Below are 16,455 nucleotides of genomic sequence, written 5' to 3'. Positions count from 1 at the left end.
CTTGGTGGCTGAAAAGCATTAAGATATAAAACAGGAAAATATTTATTAAACAGGAACCTAAAGTTAGGAATATAGCAGATGAATTTGGGGTCTCCCTTTTGGAAAAATCTAGGAAGTCTATTTTAGGTAAATTCCAAGTCACGACTTTTACCAATTTTTTCCTGCGCTTGAGAGCTAACATGCAGGTAGGCTAAAAGTATTTTCTGGGGAGATGGTATCAGAGTTGGAAATAGGACAAGAAAGCTGCATCAAGCTAGAGAGTAGCTCCCAAATATAAGAAAAGTATGTAAATATCATTAACTGTAATGCCCATCAATCTGATCTGGGGCCCATATTCAGCACAGGAGCCTGTGTAACCTCTGCATCCCACGGTTATAGCTAGGAACATTCTAGGCTGCACTCATTTCAGGACCCCTCTTCCTCAAGTGACAGAATATGTTGACCTAGTCTCCCCTCGGAGAGTGGACCAGTCCCTACCATTGTTCCACATTGAGGGCAAGGTCCTGTAGAGACCCACAAGAAGGTCCACAAAGCTGTTCCTGATGAAGAAGACCAGTGATGGTGGAGAGAGGGATCTGTTAGAGGTCTTGGCCCACCATATCTATGTGGAAACCTCAAGGTTCCCTGACTAAGGCCCTGGATGATGGGGTGGCCTACGTACCCAATATTTAATAATAAGACAGTGAAGAATATTCAATAATTTACTTAGACTATTTACATGTTGAAAACATGCTATAGGTCAAACACAGTAGATGAATAGAATGAAAATTAACATTTTGTGCCACTTTCATGTTAAAATGGGCACAATATATCAGAGACTTCGTAAAAAGTCAAAAAAAGCCAAATTAACATATATCAAATGAGAAAAACATTGCATTTCAAAGATTTATTGAGAAAAAGAAATGTAAAATTAGCAATTTGTTGCTATTAATTACATGTTTAAATGATATTATACTAAATTATTATGAGGTAGTAATAGAAAAAATGGTAAATAATAGTTTGTGTATAATGTATCTTGTTTCGTGTTGTCATTGCTAGGGTTTCACTACTCCAAGCTGACTTTTTCAGATAGAAAAAACTTAGAAATAGAGGGAACTTAAACTTAATCTATTGTTGTAAGGGCTGGGCATGAACCTGGATCTTGCACATAATGAAGCAAATATACTATCAAAGTGAGCTTTCTTGCCAGTCCTAGATCTCGTATACTGTTTTATTTGTGAGATAAAAGCTGCATTTACATATTTTAATTTGTGATTAATTGTAAGTCACAATATCATAAGTTTACAGTGTAGAGTTCTACACCACACCACACTTACCACCAGTGCTCTGCATCCCCACCCTTAAACCTCCCAAAGATAACCACCATAGTTCTCATAAATCTTAGAAATAGGCTGATTTCTTCTGGTTTTTGTTTCTTCTGTTTTTCTTCAGGTTCCTGTGTATCAGTTCTCTAGATTCCACATATGAGTAAAGCCATCAGGTAGTTCGCTTTTAAAGTTTATTTTCTATATTAAATTATTATTATTGGATAGAGAAAGAGAGAAATTGAGAGTGGAAGGGGAGGTAGAGAGGGAGAGAGACAGAGAAACACCTGCAACTCTACTTCACAACTCATGAAGTTTTCCCCCTGCAGATGGGGACCAGGAACTTGAACCCAGGCCCTTCATACTGTAGTGTGTGTGCTTAATCAGGTGCACCACTGCCTGGTCACTATTTCATCTTTTATTTCACTAAGTAACCTCCTCCAGTTCTATCCATTTTGCTATAAAGGATGCAATGCTATATGTTTTATTGCAGAGTAATATTCCCTGAAGTCTATATATCATGACTTCTTTATCCAGTCACCTGTCACTAGGCATTTAGGCTGTGTCCTTTTAGCTACTGCCAGTAATGAAGTAATTCTATAAACACAAGGGTGTACATGTCCTTTGAATTATTGCTTGCATGCCCTTTGGATACATTTATAAGCATCATATTGTTGGATTATAAGGTGATTTTTATTTGTTTAAAGATTCTCCATACAGTATTTCAAATGGGCTGCACCAGTTTGCATTACCACCAGCAGTATAGCAGAGTCCTTTTTTCTCACCAACACCACTCACTTGCTAATTTTTTTTATGTAAACCATTCTTTCAGATGTGAGATGGTATCTCAATGTAGTTTTGAGTTGGATTTCTCTAATGATAACTGAGAAGGAGCATTTCTTCTATGTCTGGGGGTATTATGCATGTATCTCTAAAAACTCTATATTCAGTTCTTTGGCTCACATTCATGGATTTATTATTATTTTTTGAAAGATTTTTTTTATCTTTATTTATTGGATACAGACAGCTAGAAATCTATAGGGAATGGGGTGATAGGAAGGAAGAGAGACAGAGAAATACCTGCAGCTCTGCTTCACCACTCGCAAAGCTTTCCCCTTGTAGGTGGGGACCAGGGGTTCAAACCCGGGTCCTTGCACACTATACCACCACCCGGCCCCTTATTTTTATTTTTATATTAGTAATTTAATAATGATCAACAAAATTGTGTGATAAGAGAGGTTTAATTTCCCCAACAGAGTTACATTTCCCCTCCCCTGCATTGGAATCTTCCCAGTTCTTTATCCTTCTAGGAGTATGGACCAACGAACTTAATGGGGTGCAAAAGATGGAAGGTCTGTCTTCACTAATTCTTCTCTGCTACACATGGGCTTTGACAGGCTGATTCATAACCCTAGCCTGTTTCTATCTTCCCCTATTAGGTTAGGGCTCAGGGGAGGCTGGGTTCCAGGACACATTGTTGAAGTCATCTGCCCAGAGAAGTCAGTTTGGTGTCATGGTAGCATGTTCAACTTGGTAGCTGAAAAGAATTAAGATATAAAGCAGAGCAAATTTTTTAATAACCAGGATCCTAAAGTTAAGGATATACTAAATGAAATTTGGAGTCCTCATGTTTTAAAAATCTAGGCAGTCTATTTTAGGTATATCCCAAGTGGGGTCATGACTTTATTAATTTTGCCTGAGCCCCACAGCTAACATACAGGTGGGTTAAAAGTATTATCTGGGAAGATGATGTCAGAGTTGGGAATAGGATTAGAAACCTGTGTCAGGGCAGAGAGTAGCTCCCAAATATGGGAAAATTATATAAATACCATTAACTGTAAGAGCCATCAGTCTGACGTAGGCTCCATGTCTATTCATATTTAGCACAGAAGCCTGTGTAACCTCTGTATCCCTGTAGGTTTGAGCTTGCATTCCATGGTTTTAGCTAGGAACATTGTAGGCCGCATTCATTTCAGGACCAGTCTTCTTCAATTGGCGGAGTATATTGGCCTAGCCTCCCTTCAGAGAGTGAGGTAGTTACGACCATTGTTGTTGCACATTGAAGGCAAGGTCTTGTAGAGGCCCGAAGAGGGAATATGATGATGTTCCTGATAGAGATGACCAGTGATGATGGAGAGAGGGATCTGTTAGAGGTTTTGCCCCTCTTTTATTGAGCTGCAGTATTTCTTTTTTTAATATTTATTTATTTATTTATTCCCTTTTGTTGCTTTTATTGCATTATTGTTGTAATTGTTATTGTTGGATAGGATAGAGAGAAATGGAGAGAGGAGGGGGAGATATGTAAAAGGCAGTAGCATTGAAATTTTCTTTTTATGTAGTTGTTTGTTAAGTGCTTTTAGTACGAGTTGTTTGTAGTATGAGGTGTAAAATTCCTTGCCTCTTCCCCCTTGAATAAGCAGGACCTAATCAGTTAAGGCCACCCATTGTTCGAAGGACCCTGCCTGGGGACAAGCCTTAACAGGACCTTTGAACTGACTTTGTGGTGTGCTGTCTACCGGATGGGTGGTCATAGCCGATGGCAGGAGGATGTGCCTGGTTGAATTCTATTGGTTGTGTGATCTTACTATATTTGAAACTAGCCCGCGCTTTGCTTTGAATAGATCATGCTTTTGCTAAGTTTGAAATGATTAGATCTTGTGTTTGCTATAGCCTGTTATTAGATGTAGGTTGATAAGGTGATGTGCTCCCCCTCCCTGAGTGTAGTCTAAATTCCTATAAATTGTATGGTTTGAGCCCTGTTCGGGGCCGAGCTTGGTAGACTAACACCAGTCACCATCTCGGCCCAGATTGCAATTCGTCAATAAACATCTTTGCTTCCTTACAGTAGATGGTGGTTTGATTTATGCTCACTAACATTTGGAGGCCCCAGCGAGATCCCTCAGACGGGTATTCCTGAGGATACCCCATCCTGGGTCCGGACCCTCGGAGGCCTTGGAAGTCCTGCCCGGCGCCGGTAAGTCAGGCCTGAAGTTTGCATGGTACCATTTCTTTTCCAGCTCTGCACCTCCGGAGGATCAGTGAGTCAAGCTTGATTTTTGTGTAAGTCCCCGCGGGGCCTGGGGGGTCTGTGGATTGCGGGACGCCGCGTTAAAAATCCCAGACCACAGCGCTGGGGAGTGACGACTCCCAGGCTGCTGGGGTAAGGATCTGAGACAGGGTCCGCCCCGGGACCTGAGACAGGGTCCACCCGGGACCTGAAACAGGGTCCACCCAGGACCTGAGACAGGGTCCACCCGGGACCTGAAACAGGGTCTCCTAAGGATCTGTAACAGGGTCCGCTTCCGAACTGTCTCTCGTGGCCACTCTGTTTGTCTCCTTTACTCTCCTCACTTTGGCAATTCGCGAAAAGGCTGAGCCTATTAGTGCAATTGAGGGGGTCTGGCCGGAGCTACTCTCCGGTGACTCCTGAAGGCCTAACTGGCAACATTCCTTAGTAGCGGCGGCCGGAATGGTAATTGCCCAATCTTGACTGAGTAAGTGATCTGCTGCATGCGTTGTGTGTGTGTGTGTGTGTGTGAATTCTGCGTGCCTCACGGCCTTAAGGCTACGGGGCCTGAGTGGGCCCTAACCTGCGTGTCCGTGGAGTCGTTTCAGCTAAACGGGGATTCTCAACTTAGTTGAGACCAGGGCCGGGGATTATACGGCTACCCTTAAAGCTAAGACTCCTTAAGGTCCCGCGAGGGGCCGGCCAGGCGGGCACAGTTGAGTGTCTGACGTCCTTCGGATGTCAGTTCCATTTTCCCCACTAACTATCTGTCTTGTCGGCCTTGTAGTCTTAGCTGGTTGTCTCTTCGTTTGTCTCCTTCCCTTATTTTGTGTTATGGTACCACAGGAGGTTAAAGGTTAAAAAATTTTTAGAAAAACTGGAGTCTCCATTAATAAAAACTTCTTGCAACCTAAAAAGGGAAGAAGGTCCCAAGTGGACACCCTTTGGGTTGATAGGGAAAAACTGTGTGAGAATGAAAAAACAGTGTGCCAGCTGGCTGTAAGAAAAAGTATAAAAAGAACCCGTGAAATCTGGGGTGTTAGGTATTGTCTGGACATTTGTTAAGCGCGCTTGTCTGTCTGTGTGTGTCTTGTCTGTTTGTCAGTCTGTGTTTCGTGTTCACTTACTTCCACTTTGCAGGAATGGGCCAGGCGGCATCTACCCCACTGGACCTGGTTACTCATAGTTTGGGGGTAGGAGTGCATAAATATAAACTCATGACTTTTTGTTCCTCAGAAAGGCTCACCTTTGATGTAAGATGTGTTTCTGTGCTTTTTTGTGTCCCTGTGTCTTTTTGGTCAACATTAAGAAATCATCTCAGAGCGACGGGACCAGATTTGGTTCCGGCCTGAAGTTGCCAGCTGAATTTTGCCTTGTCTTTGTCTCTCTTTTAAGCCTGAGTAGCAGAACCATGTCCTCAGGCTAGTCCAGGCAGGACCCTGAGGGTGCCACCCCGCCCTCACAGGAGTCAGGCTGGCTGGTCACAGCAGGGGTCTGGAGCTGGGCCAGGCAGCAGCTCTAGTGCAGGGGCGACACCCCGCCCTGCCTCGGTGTGGCCATGACCTGGGACGGGCCCATGGGTGCAGATGGGTGATAGTGCTAGCATGTGTGTGGCTTTACCCATGCCCCCCTGGAGCTGACTGGAGCTGTCTGAAAACTGTCCTTGGTCTTCTTGGGCTCCTCGTGGAGAGAAGCTGAAAGAATTTGTTTCTTCCTCCTTGTTTATTTAGGGCTAGTTAAGGTTGTCCTAGGAGCTGTTAGATAAAAAAAAAAATCTTAGTATATAAATGTGAGATGTTTCATCTTGAAAAATTGTGTGAGTGCAGATCTAAATTTGTGTTTGACCAGGTATAGTGCTAAGATGTGTCTGTACTGGTTAAAAGCTGCTCTTTTCCCCTAAGCAATCAGCCCAGATATATAAATGATAAAAAGGTGGCTATGAGATGTCTTACATGTTTATATGTGTGTTTTAGGTTTGTTTTTGTGGCCTAAGAAACGTTAATCTTAAGGCTAAAAGTGTAAATAACTTTAAAGCTACATTCTTATCAAAGTTCTTTAAAAAAGAGTTCTCAATACAGTTCTTATGTGATAATATAAGGGTAAAAATTCATTTGCTAAGACAGCTAAAGATTTAAAGTCTTGAGTATTTAATGTGACAATTCATCTTCTCCAAATTGATATGCAAATGATCTATTTTATAGATATTAGTCCACAACAAATTTGGCATTTGTCTGACATTGAAAATGCTTTGAAAAGTCACTAGTATGTGTTAACTCTCTTAAGTAATTAGAGTTTGTTTAAAGTTTAAAAAAAAATTTAGTTAAACTGAATTTGGTTTAGAGATCCTGGTTATAAAAATTGCTACAAGAGGTTAAAAAAACTTTTAAATGTATGCTCTTTAAAATTCAAACAGAGTCTCTCAAGTTAGGTATCACACACTGAAGATATGTCTCTATCTCTTGTGTAAAAAATGGCAGAAAGGTTATTGACATGTAAACGTTTTAAAATACCTTCTCAACTAAAGAAGTAAAACTGGCTTAGGTGAGTGAAAAATAACACAGTGGTTATATTAATGATTTTCTAGCCTGAAGCTTTTGCTCTGGTTTTCCTCTTTATATCTTTCTGCTTTTAAAAATTATCTGGTTTGTTTTAAGACACTGTCAGAGATTTATTCTTGACAAATGGTATTTTTGGTCTGATAAAAGATTTGTTTTGGCAAATCCTGATTTAACAAAATTATTATTTTGAATATTTAAGTTATGAGGTTTATTTTAGCCTTTTAAGTTGCCATATTAGAGTTCTAAGGGGTAAAATCTATTAAAAGTTTTATATATACACTTATTCATGATAGCTTTGTGATAAGTAAAGATCTTAACAAAAACTGTTTTGATATTGTGCTTAAATTGTCCAAGCAGTTTAAAATAATGCTAAAAAATGGTGATCATTTTATTATGTCAACACATTAGATATTGACTTTATATACTATACTGGTATATCTGTTTGTTAAAAAGACCTTCTAAAATTACATAGAGATGTATAGACAAATTCTGGTCATTAGATTGTCAGTATTGGTAAGCTCTTAATCTGGTTTTGTGTATGTCTCAGTGGTTACAAATGTAAGAGTACGGCAGTGATACCCCTTCAATCATACTGCCAGGTTCTCTTAGGGGGTCTCCAAGAGGCAGTAAAATGGCCCACAAATTTCTCTAAGGTAAATAAAATGACACTAAATTTGGCCTTTTGTTGCTCAAATCTGCCCCAGGTGTTAAAAAAAAGTTACAAAAGACAAAAAGATTTTAAAGAAAAGCTGAGAGATTGCTCAGAGGGTTTTTAAAAAGTTGATAAATATTTTGACATTAGACTTTAAAAAAAAAAAAAAAGTTGGGACAGTGCCCAGAAGGAAAAGGAAAGTCAGAAAATTGGGGGCTAAGGGTAGAGAAAGATCAGTGATGTTACTGCAAAAAAAAAGGACACTGGAAGAAAGGCTGTTTTATCAACAAGCCATTTAGACTGCTGGTTGATGAACTTAAAGACATAAGCCGGGGAGTGCTGACCCAAAAACTTGGGCCATGGCACAGACCCGTTGCCTATTTGTCAAATATTGAACCCTGTAGCTGCTGGATGGACAAAATGCCTGAAGACAGTAGCACCTGTGGCACAGCTGGTAAGAAAAGCAGACAAGCCATCACTGGGACAAGTCCAATGCCCACCTAACCTGCTACCAAGTTCTGTTCCTAGACCAGCCATGAGTGAAATTCAGTGCTGCCACCGGCCTGAACCCTGCCACCCTGATGTTGGAGATGGATCCTGAGGCTCCCTACAAAAGCATGACTGCCAAGAGGTATGCCTTTGCTACATGGTGTGTGCACGGAGCATGTGGGGAGAGAAGATTCCTGACTCCCACCGGGAAGATGATCCAGCAAAGAACCTACTGGAGGCTGCATGGACCCTGCAAGAAGCAGCCGTGACCCATTGTTCCGGACATCAGAAAAGAAACTAGAGGGCAGATGAAACCACTTGTGCAGCTACACAACAAGCAGAGCCAGCCTTGACATTGATTCTACTAGGCTCCCTGCTTCCAAAAGACCCTGGATACAGTAAGGAGAAATAAGATGGGCAAGAGATTAGGACTAGAGACTAAATAGATTTTACAGAAGTAAAATCAGAGACTTTTAGATATAAGTACTTGCTGATATTTATAGACACATTTTCAAGTTAGATAGAGGTTTAACCAATAAAGTCTGAGGAGGCATAGATGGTGAGCAAAAAAATTTTAGATAAAACAGTGCCCAGGTGGAGAGTTCCCTCTCACCATTGGTTCTGGTAAGCAGACATTCACTGTTTTTGTGTCTCGGTTAGTGGCCCGAGAAATGAGAACAAATTGAGAATTTCATTATGCTAACGAGTCCCATATCCCTGGGCAGGTAGAGAGATAAATTAGACCTTAAAAGAGACTTTAACTAAATTAACCCTTGAAACTGGCAGGGAATAGGTATCGCTCCTGGCTCAGGCCCTTCTGAGAGTACACTGTCTCCCATTGTAAACAAACCGTCTCCCTTTGAAATGGTTTTTGGCAGACTGCTGCTGTCATGATCTGTGATGCTCTTGTCTCTGATCCATCCCACAACTGTTACCAAGTTCTTACAGATCTCCAGCCTATATTGCAGGACAATTAGAATGCGGTGCTACAAGCCTTTGGGAAGGACCCTGTCACCTGCTGCCTGCTCCACAAGACACACCCAGTGAGAAAGACCTTATATTGTGATCCTGAGTACACCAACTGCTGCAAAGGTTGCCGGAAAGTGCCACTAGATTCATCACACTCCTTTGAAGAGGACAATTGCTGATCCCACTGACCCAAAAGAAAAAAAAGATGAAGATGAATCAAAGATTTGATTCTCGGCTAAGACAAGTGGGGAATGTAAAAGGCAGTAGCATTGAAATTCCCTTTTTATGCAGTTGTTTGTTAAGTGCTTTTAGTATGAGTTGCTTGTAGTATGAGGTGTAAAATTCCTTGCCTCTTCCCCCTTGAATAAGCAGGACCTAATCAGTTAAGGCCACCCATTGTTCGAAGGACCCTGCCTGGGGACAAGCCTTAACAGGACCTTTGAACTGACTTTGTGGTGTGCTGTCTACCGGATGGGTGGTCATAGCCGATGGCAGGAGGATGTGCCTGGTTGAATTCTATTGGTTGTGTGATCTTACTATATTTGAAACTAGCCCGTGCTTTGCTTTGAATAGATCATGCTTTTGCTAAGTTTGAAATGATTAGATCTTGTGTTTGCTATAGCCTGTTATTAGATGTAGGTTGATAAGGTGATGTGCTCCCCCTCCCTGAGTGTAGTCTAAATTCCTATAAATTGTATGGTTTGAGCCCTGTTCGGGGCCGAGCTTGGTAGACTAACACCAGTCACCATCTCGGCCCAGATTGCAATTCGTCAATAAACATCTTTGCTTCCTTACAGTAGATGGTGGTTTGATTTATGCTCGCTAACAAGACAGAGAAGGGAGAGAAAGACAGACACCTGAAAACCTGCTTCACCTTTTGGGAAGCAACTCCCCTACAGGTTGGGAGCCAGCGTCTGGAACCAGGATCTTTAAGCTGGTTCTTGTGCTTTGCGCCACCTGTGCTTTACCTGCTGTGTAACCGCCCGACTCCCTCTTTGTTTTTTTCATTTTTAAAATATAGTTTATTAGTGATTTAATATGATTTACAAAATTATAAAATAATGGTATAGTTCCCCACCATTCTAACCACCACAGTTCTATGTCCCCAGCCCTTTGATTGGAAACTGCAGTAGTTCTTCCAAGGTTAAAGATATGGGTTGATTTTATATCTATCACTATTTGCATCTACATATTTTTGCCAATTTTTTCTACAGTTCTGCCTTCACTTCTTTCTAAGTCACACCTACATATGAGCATTCTTTATCTGTTTCTCTCTCACATAAGAGAAACCTGACCTTCCATTGGTGTTTTCAATGTCTCTTTCCTTTCAGTGATGGGGTAAAAACAAGCTACCTAACAACAGACACTTCTGGTCATAGTGAAGTTAGGGTTCATAGTTCTCTGGTCATCTTCCTCTATCATTAAACCCTCTGGAAGTATGGACCAAAATTATTTTTTTTATGTAGAAGGTGGGAGTTCTGGCTTCTATAATTGCTTCTCCACTGAACATGGATGCTGATAGGTGAATTCATACCCCCATCCTGCTTCTATCTTTCCCTAGTAGGGTAGGGATCTGGGGAGGTGGGATTTCAGGACACATTGGTGAGGTCATCTGCTCAGGGAAGTCAGGTTGGTATCATTAGAATTTGCAGCTTTGTGGCTGAAAGGCAGTAAGATAAAAATCAAATTGACAGGGAGTCGGGCTGTAGTGCAGCGGGTTAAGCGCAGGTGGCGCAAAGCACAAGGACCAGCATAAGGATCCCGGTTCGAACCCCGGCTCCCCACCTGCAGGGGAGTCGCTTCACAGGCGGTGAAGCAGGGCTGCAGGTGTCTGTCTTTCTCTCCTCCTCCTCTCTGTCTTCCCCTCCTCTCTCCATTTCTCTCTGTCCTATCCAACAACGACAACAACAATAATAACTACAACAATAAAACAACAAGGGCAACAAAAGGGAATAAATAAATAAAATAAATATTTATAAAAAAAATCAAATGGACAAAATGTTGAATAAACAGGAATCCAAAAGTAGAAATAGAATAGGTGATAGTAAGGGCCTTGGGGTGGAATAAGGCTAAGATGTCTATTTTAGGTATGTTCCTAGTGTCCTGTGACATTGGTAATCTTTGATTGAGCTTGATAGCTAACATGGAGGTGGACTAGAAATATTGTCTGGGAAAATGGTGTCAGAACTGAGAATACAACTAGAAAGCCAGATTAGGGCAAGGGGTACCTCCCAAACATGAAGAAAATAAATATATAAATGCAACTAACTGTTTACCACGTCGATCTGACTCAGAGCTCATATATATTTAGCAGAGGGGCACTTGTAACCTCTAAGACCTTGTCAGTTTGAGCTCACACTCCATGGTCACAGCTGGAAACATTCTAGGCTGATGCCAGGCTAGCTTCGCAGGCAGGAGAGAGACGACCAGAACTCATGGTTGAGTGGGACGCAGTTCAATCTTTATTGATGAGCGGGAATGCAGTGCAATCTTTATTGATGAGCGGGAATGCAGTGCAATCTATCTACATTCATTAGAAAATCCTGTCCTTTGTATCTCCTGAGGTGGAAGTGTCAGGTCAGAAGAGGAAGTATGTAGGATAGGGGGTGAGGAGAAGGAAAAAGTGCACATGCTCGGAAGTATTAAGCTTGCATCTAAGCTTTGGGGATTAAACCAATGCCCTGTAGGAAGGGCAGTTCTCAGGTAAAGCAGTGATTATGTAAATAGACCACAGCATTAGGCAATGCAAGTGAACCTAACGTGATGATCAAAACAGAAGGGGTCAGGGGATTCCGGAAGATAACGGAATGAGAAGCTGCTAGTAGCTTGAGCTTCAACAGCATCTACTGGAAACGGTAGGTTTTTTGCCTTTAGCAGGACAGTCAATAAGGGGTACTAGCGGTGACACCAATGAGGTGACTATAACTCAATTTTGGTTAGAAAATACAGTAAAAAGAAAGGAGAAAAGAATTTTTTTTAATTTATTCCCGAAGTGGACCCCTGACCTCCTCCCCCCATAACCAGTCCCTGGGATCCAGAGATATTCTCCTAGCAGAATCCCCTGCTGAGCTTCTTTCCTTACCAAGATTCCTGTCCCACCAGGGGGTGTCATGCATTTAATTCTATTCCTTTCTGAAACCCCTGGCCTTTTTTCTTTCTAAGTGGCCAATTCCAGCTACAAATATTCCACCAGGCAGAGCCTTATTGAAACAGGGAAAGAAGTCAAGCTCTCACTATTTGCAGATGATATGATAGTATACATAGAAAAACCTAAAGAATCCAGCAGAAAATTACTGGAAGTTATTAGGCAATATAGCAAGGTATCAGGCTACAAAATCAATGTACAAAAATCAGTGGCATTTCTTTATGCAAACACTAAATCTGAAGAAGACATCCACAAAACACTCCCATTTACTTTTTCAGCAAAATAAATAAAATACCTAGGAATACATTTGACCGAAGAAGTGAAAGACCTATATACTGAAAACTATGAGTCGCTACTCAAGGAAATTGAAACTGATACCAAGAAATGGAAAGACATCCCATGCTCATGGATCGGAAGAATAAATATCATAAAAATGTATATTCTCCCCAGAGCCATATACAAATTTAATGCAATACCCATCAAAGTTCCACCAAGCTTCTATAAGAGAATAGAACAAACACTACAATCATTTATCTGGAACCAGAAAACACCTAGAGTTGCCAAAACCATCTTGAGGAAAAGAAACAGAAATGGAGGCATCACACTCCCAGACCTTAAACTATATTATAAAGCCATCATCATCAAAACAGCCTGGTACTGGAACAAAAATAGGCACACAGACCAGTGGAACAGAATGGAAAGCCCAGAAATAAATCCCCACATCTATGGGCATCTAATCTTTGATAAGGGGGCCCAAAGCATTAAATGGAAGAAGAAGGCTCTCTTCAATAAATGGTGCTGGGAAAACTGGGTTGAAACATGCAGAAGAATGATATTGAACCACTTTATCTCACCAGAAACAAAAATCAACTCCAAATGGATCAAAGACCTAGATGTCAGACCAGAAACAATCAAATACTTAGAGGAAAGGATTGGTAAAACAGTTTCCCACTTACACCTCAAGGACATCTTTGACGAATCAAACCCAATTGCAAGGAAGACTAAAGCAGAAACAAACCAATGGGACTACATCAAATTTAAAAGCTTCTGCACATCCAAAGAAACTATTAAACAAACATAGAGACCCCTCACAGAATGGGAGATGTTCACATGCCAGACATCAGACAAGAAACTAATCAACAAAATATATAAAGAGGTCAGCAAACGTAGCACCAAAAAAGCAAATGACCCCATCCAAAAATAGGCAGAGGATATGAACAAAACATTCACCTCCTAGGAGATCCAAAAAGCTAACAAACATAGGAAAAACTGCTCTAGGTCACTGATTGTCAGATAAATGCGAATTAAGACAACACTAAGATACCACCTCACTCCTATAAGAATGGCATACATCAAAAAGGACAGCAGCAACAAATGTTGTAGAGGCTGTGGGAACAGAGGAACCCTTTTGCATTACTGGTGGGAATGTAAATTGGTACAGCCTCTGTGGAGAGCAGTCTGGAAAACTCTCAGAAGGCTAGACATGGACCTTCCATATGATCCAGTAATAACTCTCCTGGGGTTATTCCCCAAAACTCCATAACACCCAAACAAAAATAGGTGTGTACTCCTATGTTCATAGCAACACAATTCATAATAGCTAAAACCTGGCAGCAACCCAGGTGCCCAACAACAGATGAGTGGCTGAGAAAGCTGTGGTATATATACACAATGGGATAGCATGCAGCTATCAAGAACAATGAACCCACCTTCTCTGACCCATCTTGGACAGAGCTAGAAGGAATTATGTTAAGTGAACTAAGTCAGAAAGATAAAGATGATTATGGGATGATCCCACTCATCAACAGAAGTTGAGTAAGAAGATCTGAAAGGGAAACTAAAATCAGGACCTGATCAAATTGTAAGTAGGGCACCAAAGTAAAAACCCTGTGGTGAGGGGTAGACATGCAGCTTCCTTGGCCAGTGGGGGGTGGTAGTGGGTGGGAGGGATGGGTCACAGTCTTTTGGTGGTGGGAATGGTGTTTATGTACACTCCTAGCAAAATGTAGACATATAAATCAGTAGTTAATATGAGAGGGGGAAAATCAGTTGTATGTATCAAAGTTTCCAAAACACAAACTGAATCTTTTTAATATATAGGCTGTGTATTTGATATGCGGACTCTCTCAAAAGCCTAGACCAAGTAAATTAGAAGCATCCAATAGCACAGCTATATACAAGATACTGGGTACTGTACAGCAAACCCTAACTAAAGGACTTTTCAAAGTTAACCCAATTACCGAATAATGTGATGATAACATTAACTACCGATTGTCTTTTTGAACCCTAAGACAGCAGGAACCTCACATCTCCACTATAGAGCCCCTGCTTCCCCCAGTCCTGGAACCCTTGGATAGGGCCCACTTTCCCATATGCCTCTCCCAATCCATACCAAATAATATTGTATCCAACGATAACAACCTAACCAACACAACGATTGCCACCTCAACATGCTTCACCTCAGACTGTGTCCAGAGACTTCACGTGTGGAATGACAACCCTTCAGCTTCATTACTCGGGTGAACCCTTTCCTTTTATAGTACACTCTAATTTCATCTCAGGTGGTTCACTTTCTAACAAAGTCCATAACCTAGATATACACCAGTTTCTGTGAGAGAGAGCTTATGTTCACGCGTATCCATAAACTACTGCAAAATATATACCTGAAAGCAGAAGTACACTAGAATTTGCAGTGAGTACCCCCCTAACACTTCCTCTCCACTATTCCAAGCTGGGGATCCATGATTGCTCAACAATTTGTTTGGCTTCGTATGTTAACTCTCTTTTCAATCACCAGGTACCAGATGCCACCAGGATGCTGGCCAGGCTTCCCTGGATTGAAGACCCCACCAATGTGTCTTGGAGCTCAGCTTCCCCAGAGACACACCTTACTAGGGAAAGAGAGAGGCAGACTGGGAGTATGGACCAACCAGTAAACGCCCATGTTCAGCGGGGAAGCAATTACAGAAGCCAGACCTTCTACCTTCTGCAACCCTAAATGACCCTGGGTCCATGCTCCCAGAGGGCTAGAGAATGGGAAAGCTATCATGGGAGTGGGTGGGTTATGGGGATTGGGTGGTGGGAATTGTGTGGAGTTGTACCCCTCCTACCTTATGATTTTGTTCATTAATCCTTTCTTAAATAAAAAATTTTAAAAAATGAATATTCTCCCCAGAGCCATATACAAATTTAATGCAATACTCATCAAAGTTCCACCAAGCTTCTTTAAGAGAATAGAACAAACACTACAATCATTTATCTGGGACCTGAAAACACCTAGAATTGTCAAAACCACCTTGAGGAAAAGAAACAGAAATGGAGGCATCACACTCCCAAATCTCAAACTATATTATAAAGCCATCATCATCAAAACAGCCTGGTACTGGAACAAAAATAGGCATACAGACCAGTGGAAGAGAATTGAAAGCCCAGAAATAAATCCCCACATCTATGGGCATCTAATCTTTGATAAGGGGGCCCGAAGCATTAAATGGAAGAAGGAGGCTCTCTTCAATAAATGGTGCTGGGAAAACTGGGTTGAAACATGCAGAAGAATGAACTTGAACCACTTTATCTCGCCAGAAACAAAAATCAACTCCAACTGGATCAAGGACCTGGATGTTAGACCAGAAACAATCAAATACTTAGAGGGAAACATTGGTAAAACACTTTCCCACCTACACTGCAAGGACATTTTTGATGAAATAAACCCAGTTTCAAGAAAGACTAAAGCAGAAACAAACCAATGGGACTACATCAAATTAAAAAGCTTCTGCACATCCAAGAAACTATTAAACAAACAGAGGGACCCCTCACAGAATGGGTGAAGATCTTCACATGCCATACATCAGACAAGAAACTAATCAACGTAATATATAAAGAGCTCAGCAAACGTAGCACCAAAAAAGCAAATGACCCCATCCAAAAATAGGCAGAGGATATGAACAAAACATTCACCACAGAGGAGATCCAAAAGGCTAACAAACATGAAAAACTGCTCCAGGTCACTGATTGTCAGAAAAATGCAAATTAAGACAACATTGAGATACCACCTCACTCCTGTAAGAATGGCATACATCAAAAAGGACAGTATCAACAAGTGTTGTAGAGGCTGTGGGGACAGAGGAAGCCTTTTGCATTGCTGGTGGGAATGTAAATTGGTACTGCCTCTGTGGAGAGCAGTCTGGAGAACTGTCAGAAGGCTAGACATGGATGTTCCCTATGATCCAGTAAGTCCTCTCCTGGGGTTATACCCCAAGGACTCCATAACACCCAGCCAAAAATAGGTGTGTACTCCTATGTTCATAGCAGCACAATTCATAATAGCTAAA

This window comes from Erinaceus europaeus, chromosome X, assembly GCF_950295315.1.
Source record: "Erinaceus europaeus chromosome X, mEriEur2.1, whole genome shotgun sequence".
Lineage (NCBI taxonomy): Eukaryota > Metazoa > Chordata > Mammalia > Eulipotyphla > Erinaceidae > Erinaceus > Erinaceus europaeus.
This window is presented reverse-complemented; position numbering follows the sequence as displayed.